A 10,585-nucleotide genomic window follows, 5' to 3' on the forward strand; every position below is an offset into this window, starting at 1 on the left:
TTAGTTTCAAAAATCTCTTAGAACATGTCATGTTTAGGTGTAAACTAGCGAGCTAACTTCCTGTTAACTTCTATCTCTGTTAAATTTAATAAATTCTGTTTTCATGGATGCATCGATGTAAAACTTAATTGTTACACCCGATAAAGCAGCAACGCTGATGATTTAATTAAAGATGAAAGAATTTAGACCGTTTTTAACTCTTAGTATTCGTTTGACTTTGGGACCTGAAGTTGACGGAGTTTTGGACCCAGATTACTCCGCGAAGCTTTTCACTACGGCAGCCATAATGCTCTGATTATCCATCAAGCTGTGCGGCTTACCAAAGTTGTACTAAAACATTTTTTAACAGATTTCTGCACGCAGAAATCGGTTCGAGGTCAGTAAGCACAACCAGAATTCATACATAAGGCACACTCTCGATTTTTGAGAAAATTAAAAGATTTTTAGTGTGGAAAATACGTTATACAGAAGAAAAGAATATATCACGATATATATCGTTACCGCACATGCTTCAAATTATATCACCTTATGAATTTTAGGCCATATCGCCCAGCCCTACTCAGTGGCCTTTTCCCTTTCAAGTTCTTGTAGGCAGCTGATGACTTTCTTTTTGTAGTTGCTCCTGGGATTTCACCTTGAAGCTTCATAGTAGAGATGTGCAAAGCAGCCAGTATCTGTATTTGTATTTATTGAGGGGGGAAAAGTATTTGTATTTGAGTAAAATTCAAACTGGGCATAAAAATCAATTTTTTGTGTTACGCTTGTAATTAATGTTATAGTGTAAGTATTCTTTAATTGTATCCATTATAGCAACTATGGATAGGCAGTATTAGTTGATTTTTTTCTTTCCATAAATCCAGCAATGAACATGTAACGTCACTGAAAAGAAAATAACATAACAGCCATTGCCTCAACCATGGTTAAACCAACAACTAAGGTTAACCTTAGCATAGGTTGAAATACCTAAGTAACCTAAATGTACCATATAGCTCGCACAAGTGCATACATTCGACACAATCATTGTTTTAACCTTTTTACCGAACTTGATCGTTACTCTGTCAACAGCCTGTTGTCTAAATTACCAAGCTAACAGAGCTACGTAAACAGAGTGAACATAAGAGCACCCGAATGCAGATGTCAATAGCGCAGCGTAATGAAATAATCTCCCGATCTTCGCGAAACCTATAAACTGCCTCCAGAACACAGTTAAGGTCCAAAAAATCTATTGAACAAAAATAGTGATGCAGTTCAGTGTTTTTTTCGCTCAGCCGAGCCGTCTCTGTCGCTGTGTGGAGCAGCCTGTGTCAGTCACCTCTTTCACACGTCACTCACTCATCCAGTACTGTTCTGCAGTCTCTCAAGGAAACTCAGCTGTTTCATATAAAGTTTTCCCTTGTTCCCAAATATAAATATTTTTTAAGTATTTGTTCGAAATAAATATTCGTAAAAAAATAATAATTATTATTTTTTGTTTGTTTTTTTGTGTGCCTTTCCGAATACTGTATTCTGGTTCGGCTCCACCCCTCCTTCATAGGTATTGTTACTGATGAGTGTAGTAATGTTTATTTGCTCTGCTTCTTCTTGTCAGGGATAAAATACATATCTATACTTTTGTGTCCCAGCTGAGTAACAGGAGGAGAAGAGTCTGGTGGAGCAGCAGAGGAACAGTTTCAGCCATTTGGACTCAGCTCAGCCACTAGAGAGGAAACAATGACTTCAACACAGGTGGTGAGAAAAGTATCTCAGTTACACTGTTATTGAAACTGTGTGCACAGCTGGTTGTTAACAGCAGCTTTATCTTTTCCATCCTGGGCTCCTCCTCCACACATACAGAAGCTACATTCACAAACAAAAACCACAGAAGTTACAAGAAAATACAAAGATCATATTTTATCAGGACACATTGAAACAACATCATCATCAGTTGAACTCACAATATTTTTATGACATAAAAGATTTTCCCCTTTGACAAGTCTTATTGTAGCACATCATTGTAGTGTGAAACTATCACCAGAAGGTGGTGGTAACACACCTACAACGTGTTTCTTGACCTCTTTGATTCCACTAATGGAGGCAGTTTCAGTTTGTTCCACGACTGCATTTCACTCACTGCCTCTGTTTGTATCTCTGTCACTGCAGGACCAACATGGAGCGAGAAGTGAGCGCTCTCAGGAGGCCGACAAACCTAAAAGAAGAAAGGGGGAGAAGAAATACAGCTGTGACGAGTGTGGGAAGGATTTTACCCGAGCTCAACACCTGAAAACACACCAACTCATCCACAGTGGAATTAAACCGTACAGCTGTGACTTGTGTGGAAAATCTTTTATCCAGGCTCAACACCTGAAAACACACCAACTCATCCACAGTGGAATTAAAGCGTACAGCTGTGACTTGTGTGGAAAATCTTTTACCCTGGCTGGAACCTTAAAAAGACACCAACTCATCCACAGTGCAATTAAACCGTACAACTGTGATTTGTGTGGAAAATCTTTTGCTCAAAGTAAAAACTTAAAGCGTCATCAAGTTACCCACTCTGGAAGCAAAGCGTACCCCTGTGATTTTTGTGGAAAAACATTCCGCCGTATAGAGTCACGAAATCTACACTTACGCAGTCACACTGGACATGATGTTTATTTCTGTGATCAGTGTGGAAAACTATTTACAAGGAATGTACATTTACAACAACACATGTTTACCCACAATGAGGAGAGACCTTATAAATGTGACCTGTGTGATAAGACTTTCAAATCTCCACATTCCCTGAGAAAACACCAAAAGATCCACACCAGAAAGTAACTCTACAAGTGCAGTACTGTGAGGTATGTATTTATATTATTCTTATTTTAGACTGAGTGTTTGGAACAAGTCAGATCAGTAAACTTATGGAGTTATATTGGATGAACTGATTGAAAAAATGTGTTATTTTCGTCCAGTAAGCTGAGTGTTATTAGTAGAAGCAAGTATCTTTTTTCTTTTTTTGCCTGTCCCGTTTGGCTCTTTTGCCATCAGAATTGTTGTCTAAAGGCAAAGAAAGATGCCCAACGGATTTACTTTACCAAACTGACCATCCCAGCCTTGCCGTAATGGTCCATTTGATTCACCTTTTATTGTTTATTTTATTTTCACTTACTGAATACGGGACAGACTTGACTGGGGGAAAGAAGGGGAGAAAGAAAGAGGGAAAGAGAAACAGCTGAGAAGAGGGACGGGGGAGAAGGGCAAAAGACAAAAACCAACAGAACGGGCAGAGAAAAAAAAATGCATATATCAATCACCTGGATCACCTGCTGAGAAAGAAAAAAGAAAGCAAGCAGAAGAGAACAAGAGTAATAGAATAAACAACATCACAATGATATATGGGAATATGACAGTAAATACTAAATGTTAAACATTATTGTGCAGCACATAAGATCAACAGAACACAGTGTGCTTTGAGGTAGGAGCCAAAAAGGGTGTAGTTTGTGGGTGTGATCACCCGTGTGTACACCTGTGAGCATGGACGCGCTTGTTTTTTGTTTTTTTAAAAGGTTCCTTCATGTAATAATCTGCTAGAGGGTGTGGGGGGGCCACAGCCCCGTCCTCCAGGGCTTGAAGCAGGTGTGGAGGAGATCAAAACTCCAGACATCCAGAGGCCCCCAGAACACAAGAGACCAAGGAAGACCAACAGAGGGGCAGCTGCGCCACTGTCCCGGAAAGAGCTGAGGAGAGTCCCAGATGAGGGCTCACTCAGCAGCCGCGGAGCAGAAGCCAGGGGGAGTTGCAGTGACGCGCCCGTGAGCTCCGCCGGCAGCCAGCTGCGCCTGAGTGACCGAGCCCCAGGCCGAGAGGCCGGGGGCACCCCACCTCCGAAGTGGCCCGAGCGAGCCCCAGGCTCCAGGCCCCGATAAGCGGCTGCCAAGGAGTGAGCCGGTGTGTACCTGGACGCCCATCCCCGGACACAAAGAACCACCAACGCACCGATGTCTGAGGGGGTCCGCCACTGGCAGGGGAAGTGGTGGTGGGGGGAGATAGGCTTCCAAACCTTGGAGGGCCTGAGATGTCCCCAGAGAGGTGGCGCCTGACACCCAACCTGACATATAGACACAGACATACAGGCACACACAGATACAAACATCCATTCCCACCCTCATGCTCTCATATGCACTTACTCCACACTCAACCAACGTGGAGACAGACATAAAGAGACGTTGTACACACGATCACACTCCCCAAGCGTACTCTACAAACCGGGTCTAGGTGCCCCCGCCCCTGGAGGGGGGAACTGCACCCAGACCCAGGTGGTGTTTCCCTTTTCCCTGCGGTGGGGGGAGGCAGACCGCCCCGACTCCGCAGCAGCAGGAAGGCTCCACACTCCAGACCGCAGTCGGACGGCCAACTCCTCCTCCTAGCCCCCCTGCTCCAGCAGGTCGCAGAGAACGGGGGTGAGAGAAGACTCCGAACCTCCCTCCACCCGCTCATTGTAATGTTGATGCATGTGTGTTCTAAGGTGCATTTAATACCCAGGAGGGCATGGAGCTACCTGCCAGAGAGCAGCAGGTAAGCGCATGGTCCCTCCTGCTAGCCCTCAATGTCTACGTGTATTTAAAATTGAGAGGTGGGCAACGATGCCAGGGGTGAGGTGTACACCCTGATGGTACTTTGGACTCCGTGTATCGTGCCCACCCCCAAGATCCTATATGTATGTGTAATGAGAGTGTGAGTAATGTGAATGTCTAAGTTGTGGGATAAAATTGAGGCAGAGGCAGCCAGAAGGGGACAGAGGGGGGGGGGGGTAGCCTCCTCTGCACCCTGGTGACATACCCCTACTCCAAGGCCCTGCATGTGTGGGTGGTTGTGGTGGAGCGGGAAGAGGGAGGCAGCTGGAGATGGGGAGGGAAGGAAGGGAGGGGCAAGTGACCTCTCCCTGGGGCCAGCTCCCCCGCTGACCCCAGTAGGCACCCCCATACTCCGCGACCCGCCAGGGAAAGGGGGCCCAGGCCCATCCAGACCGGGCCCAGTGCAGCAGCGCCGCCCGGCCCCACAGAGCCCGGGACAGTCCACCCAACCCCACCACAGAGAAAACTGCACCCACCCCACCATCCACTCATCTTCCAGACTACATAAGACAATAAACACCCAGGCTGAGATCTTCCTCCACCTCTCCTGTATCTCCCCCTCCTGCAGAGGGAGCTCCTGAGGAGAGGAAAGCTAAAACAGATGTTAATGCAAGTTAGTGTGAGTGGATAGGGAAATGGTGTAGCTGATTCTTATCTGGTGTGAGGTTAATACAGCCACGGAGTGATGTTGGGGTCGCGGTGGAGCTGTCCGTCCACGTACAGCCGGTCCACAGCGATGACAGCGCGGGAGCCCTTCTGGATGAAGCCGCGTCGGATTGGGAAGAGGACCCTGCGTCGTTCCAAGATCTGTTTGGGGAACTGGTCGTTCACGCTGAAGTCCGTTCCTTTTAATTCCCTGCCGCGGCTTTTCACATGTTGCTTTTGTTTGAAGTGGCCGAATTTGGCCACGATAGGACGTGGTCTCCCGGCCGTAGCCCGAATGGGGCCGAGGCGATGTACCAGATCGAAGACGATGTTCTTCACAGTGTCCTCCGGCAGCTTCAGGTGGGTTTTGATGAAGCTTTTTACCGTGGTCTCCGCGTCCTCTCCAGCGGCTTCTGGAATACCAGAAAATACCAGATTATCACGCATGCTACGAACTTGTAGATCGATAACTGTTTCTTTTATTTTTTTATTTTCTCTATTGAGCTGGGTAACATTATCTGTGAGACATTTCACCGACTCCCTTAGCGTGGCATTTTCAGCAGCAAGCGTTTCCACCTGCTGCTGGCTGTACTCCAGGGATTCTCGCAAGCATTTAAATTCTCGGTGAAGAATCTCCACCAAGGACAGCCTTGCGTCGAAACTGGACAATCGCTTGTCGATTGACTCCAATATGTCGGCAATATCTTTGCCGGCTGGCGATGTTGAGCCAGGGGAATCTGCCGGGCGTTGTCTTTTCGACGACGGCGTCTCAGCTTTAGCCGGGGAAGCTGCACACGGGGTCTTCTTCATCATGAGATCCTGAAAGCACTGATCAATATAATCTTGGAGAGTCTCTAAACTCTCCTCGTTGTTCTCCAGGGTGTTGGAGATTATTTAGACAAATAGTGTTAGTTATAAGACAATTGATAAGTGTATTTGGTAATGCTGAAGCTTAAATGAATTTGTTCAAATCTAAACTACCATTTGCTTTAATTTTCCGCCAAAATCTCCGGTGTCTGACGTCAGTTACAACATGAGTCGCTTACCTTGTCTGTCACTTACTCACTTCTAAAAAAAAAAAAAAAAAAAAAGTAGAAGCAAGTATCACAGTTGTTATAGGTTAATAAGACTTAGGCTCACCTTTTCTCTAATCAAAATAAAAAAGTAAACAGAAAACAAAGACACAAAAACATAAGAAGAAGAACTTTATTTATGAAGTGCTTTCAGACAAAGTTCTGTACAGCTATTTAAAAATAAAGAAATAAATGAAAGTGATGCATAGCAATAAAGGTTAAAAACACTAATTAAGATGTGTAGGATAGGGTGAACTAGTGGGTCTTCAACTTAGCTGTAAAAACCTCCACAGAGGCTCCACTAATATCTTGAGGGAGGTTGTTCCACAAAAACGGGGCAGGAAAAGAAAAAGCACGCTCCCCCAATAGTTATTTTTCTGGCTCTAGGAACTTTTGAATGACCAGAATCCTGGGATCGGAGAGCATGGGATGGAACATAAGGGTTCAAAAGATCAGAGAGGTATGAAGGTGCCAAACCATTTAAAGCCTTGTAGGTGAGCAGCAGGACCTTAAAATCTGTCGAACCTCACAAGGTAGCCAATGAAGTGATTTCAATGCAGGGGTATTGTGCTCAAATGTTCCAGTTTTAGTTCAAATGTGAGCAGCTGCATTTTGCACCATCTGTAAACCTCTAAAACCTTTCTTTGGTAGCCCAGAAAGGAGAGCGTTACCATAATCGATACGTGAAGACACAAATGCGTGGAGAAGAACCTCTGCAGTGTAGTTTGATAAAACTTGTCTGATTTTAGCTATGTTCCTCAAATGACAAAAGGCGGTCTTTGTTGTCTCTTTTACATGAGACTCGAAGGAGAGCGCCATGTTGAACCACACGCCCAAGTTTTTAACCTTGTCCCTGCAATTTATGACATAGTCATGAATTTTCAAGATTCAATTCAATCTTATTTATATAATGCCAAATCACAACAACAGTCGCCTCAAGGTGTTTTATATTGTACAGTAGATTCTACAATAATAGATACAGAGAAAATCCCAACAATCATATGACCCCCTATGAGCAAGCACTTTGGTGACAGTGGGAAGGAAAAACTGGTACTGTAGAAAACTTATACAGTACCAGTGCTTGTTGCTGTTCCTCTACATCAAATACATTAAATTGGGAGATGCTCTTTGTTTCAGGCGATGTTCAGGATTAAAATGTTGAAGGAATTCCCTGACTTACTGTGTTTGTGTCTTTGTTTAGAAGCAGAGCGACACAGATGGATCCAATTCTCAACCCTGTCGTCACTGTGGTGGTGGGAAAGAGTTTCACTGTGACCTTTGTGGAAAAACTTTCAATTACCAGAAAGCCTGAAAATACATCAGCGTAGACACACTGGAGACAAAATGAACTTCTGCAAAGAATGTGGGAGAGGCTTCTCCAAACCAAGTGAATTAAAACGACATGAAGTCATTCACAGTGGGGTTAAAAAGCACGTGTGTGACCAGTGTGGGTCATCCTTCACCACTGCAGGTTACCTGCATAATGAGTCCACACAGGAGAGAAACCATACAACTGTAGACACTGTGACAGACGTTTCTCATATTCAGGGACTCGTGATTGCCATGAACTTCGACATATTGAAGTGAACTTAATAACAGTGTGGCAAGAGCTTTAAGAATCTCAGTTTATAATCCGAACATAAACAATCCCTCACTAAATAAACTGTTTCACTGTTACCAATGTGCAAAAACATTCACTTCATTATCTGCTCTGTGCAAACATCAGCGCGATCCTGCAGGACGGACTGCACTGGATCACAGTGAATCTGAAGAGACAGAAAGATCCTCTTCTGGTTTCAGGGTCAGACTTACAAACCAGATCAGGCTCCACAGAGTTCAGATGGAATCTCCTGTAAAGAGTGTCAGCTGATGTCACACTTGGATCTCATGAGGTAGCTCTGATGTTTGGACTTCAATTCAGGAAGAAATAACATTCGAAATGTTGTTGTTGTTTTTTTTTGTTGTTTTTTTTTCCCATGACTGAGCTCGTAATGCCTATTAGTCGTATTAAACTAAATTGTTTTAATTTAAATTAATTCAAATTCTATTATTTCTTTTTGGACCCTCAGAAAACACCAAATTCTTTTTACATGTAGATAGATGCTGGATGCCGGTAGAGTTACGTATTCTGAATACTTTGGATTACTTAATATATTTTCATGCCTATTACAACTATATGAATGTACTATTGCTATGTGATTTATTACTATTATTGAAGGCCACTCGCCATACCAATACCAACTAATTTTTAAATCTTAATATAAAATGAGTAACAGTAGGGTGGACATTAGGTATGGATTTTTGCAGTGATCTTGCATAGAAAACAACTTCTGTATCAATAATATGTTTTCCTTTTGTCTACTTTGTGGCTCTGATTTCTGGACTTGCATCAATAATCCTGAATGTTACATTTGGGAAGCTGCAAGTCTTTTACTTTTTTATTTTATTTTTTTATTTATTTATTTTTTACGGATTTTGATTCTCCAAAATGTTATCGCTGTTACGTTTAAATGGTTTTCCCATTGGGACACCGTATTTAGTAGTAGTTGTTGTTATAGATATTGTTTTACCTTACAGTTAACTGATATTGTATAAATACTTGAACTTAACTATTGTTTTGATCTTCTGGCTGACTGGTGTTTTCACCCGTAATACGGTAGAGGTGGGGGGGGGGATCGATACAGCACAGCATCTTGATATTTTGCGTTGTGATGTTGTCTCAATACAGTGACACCAAACATCGATATTTATTAAAGAAAATAAAATACTCTGGGAATTACTCTGGGAATACAATGAATAAGGGAGCTCATCTTATAAGAGGCCAACTTTCTGCAAACAGTTGCGCTCTGACTTGAAGTGACTGCAATCACTTTGGGAGAGATTGTTGCAGGTTTTAAATAAATGCTGCCTTATTTATAAATGCAGACTAAATGCTACCATGTTTTCATCAGTTTGGTGTTAGGCTTGGTCAGTGAGCACTGCTCGAGGGGACTCGACTCACCGGGTTGGTTAGTCAGTTGCCGTTAATAGACTTACATTAGTTTATGTTTGCTAACTAAAAGCAGAACTCACTGGAATATAAAGACACTAGAACTAGAAATCAGTCTAAGGGGGGGTCACTTTTATGCTGCCTCTGACTTCAACAATACGTTTAAAGTTAACCTGAGGGTATACAGTCTACTTTAACTCTCTATCTTTTAAGCAGTAAGTGGTTCTTCGTTGGGAAAATCTCCCGCTTACAGTGGCTTGCAAAATTATTCGGCCCCCTTGAACTTTCCCACATTTTGTCACATTACAGCCACAAACATGAATCAATTTTATTGAATGTATTAATGTACATTTATAATTCCAGGTGAAAGACCAACACAAAGTGGTGCACACGTGAGAAGTGGAACAGAAATCATACATGATTCCAAACATTTTTTACAAATAAATAACTGCAAAGTGGGCTGTGTGTAATTATTCAGCCCCCTGAGTCAATACTTTGTAGAACCAGCTTTTGCTGCAATTCCAGCTGCCAGTCTTTTAGGGTCTGTCTCTACCAGCTTTGCACATCTAGAGACTGAAATCCTTGCCCATCCTTCTTTGCAAAACAGCTCCAGCTCACTCAGAACCACTTCATAAAGTGGTTGTTCAGGTTTAAGCAGTGGGAGGCGAAAAACTAATATATCCATAAGTGATGGCTTAACATTCTGCATTCAAGTATAAGTTTGTCTAAGTCCGCCATTGTAGAAATTCATTGCACCGAAAGAAAAACGTGCACAGTGTGACGTCAAAATAGGCGCACACCTTTGACGCTGCGTTTTCTGTTTTCCTCATCCACACGTAAATGCAAAAACTTGAGTTTTCGAAAATATCCACCCTGGCAGGCGTTTTTAAAAATCTCCGTTTTCAGCGAACGAAAACGAGGTTTACGTGTGGACGAAAGGTGTAAACGCATAGAAAAATCTGCGTTTTCAAAAATACCCTGGTACGTGTGGACGTAGCCTTATTCATTATTCAAGGCACAAACGGAAAGTCATGTACGCGTGCAACGTAAAGGTGAGCGTGCAACGTAAAGGTGAGCGTGCAACGTAAAGTCACGTGGACATGCCGCGTGAGCATTCGAACTGAGTCTAAAGTTTTCGTGTGCGAATTGAAGCGGGTGCTCTCCAATCATCAAAAGTAACAAAGTCATTGAACACATTTATACAGTTACCTTTACATTTACCAATCATATATCACAGATTTACACTATTTTTTTTTTAGTACTATGCAAAAAGGCAAAGACAG

The 10,585-nt window shown here is 42.9% G+C and overlaps 1 long non-coding RNA gene across 2 annotated transcripts in view; it reads left to right on the forward strand.

Annotated features, from left to right (window-relative positions):
- Positions 1 to 8,927, forward strand: part of LOC146662747 (uncharacterized) — a 22,350-nt gene extending 13,423 nt beyond the window's left edge. The window contains exons 2-4 of one of the 2 annotated variants that reach the window (XR_014913421.1): positions 1,623 to 1,728; positions 2,140 to 2,819; positions 7,515 to 8,927. This is a non-coding gene — a long non-coding RNA (uncharacterized LOC146662747). The remainder of the gene's footprint in view (positions 1 to 1,622; positions 1,729 to 2,139; positions 2,820 to 7,514) is intronic. The other variant, XR_014913422.1, reaches the window with a different exon arrangement.
- Positions 8,928 to 10,585: the final 1,658 nt, after the last annotated feature.

This window comes from Rhamphochromis longiceps, linkage group LG9, assembly GCF_057381845.1.
Source record: "Rhamphochromis longiceps isolate RC_006_pf linkage group LG9, R_longiceps_female_GT1.1, whole genome shotgun sequence".
In the NCBI taxonomy this organism is placed as follows: Eukaryota; Metazoa; Chordata; class Actinopteri; order Cichliformes; family Cichlidae; genus Rhamphochromis; species Rhamphochromis longiceps.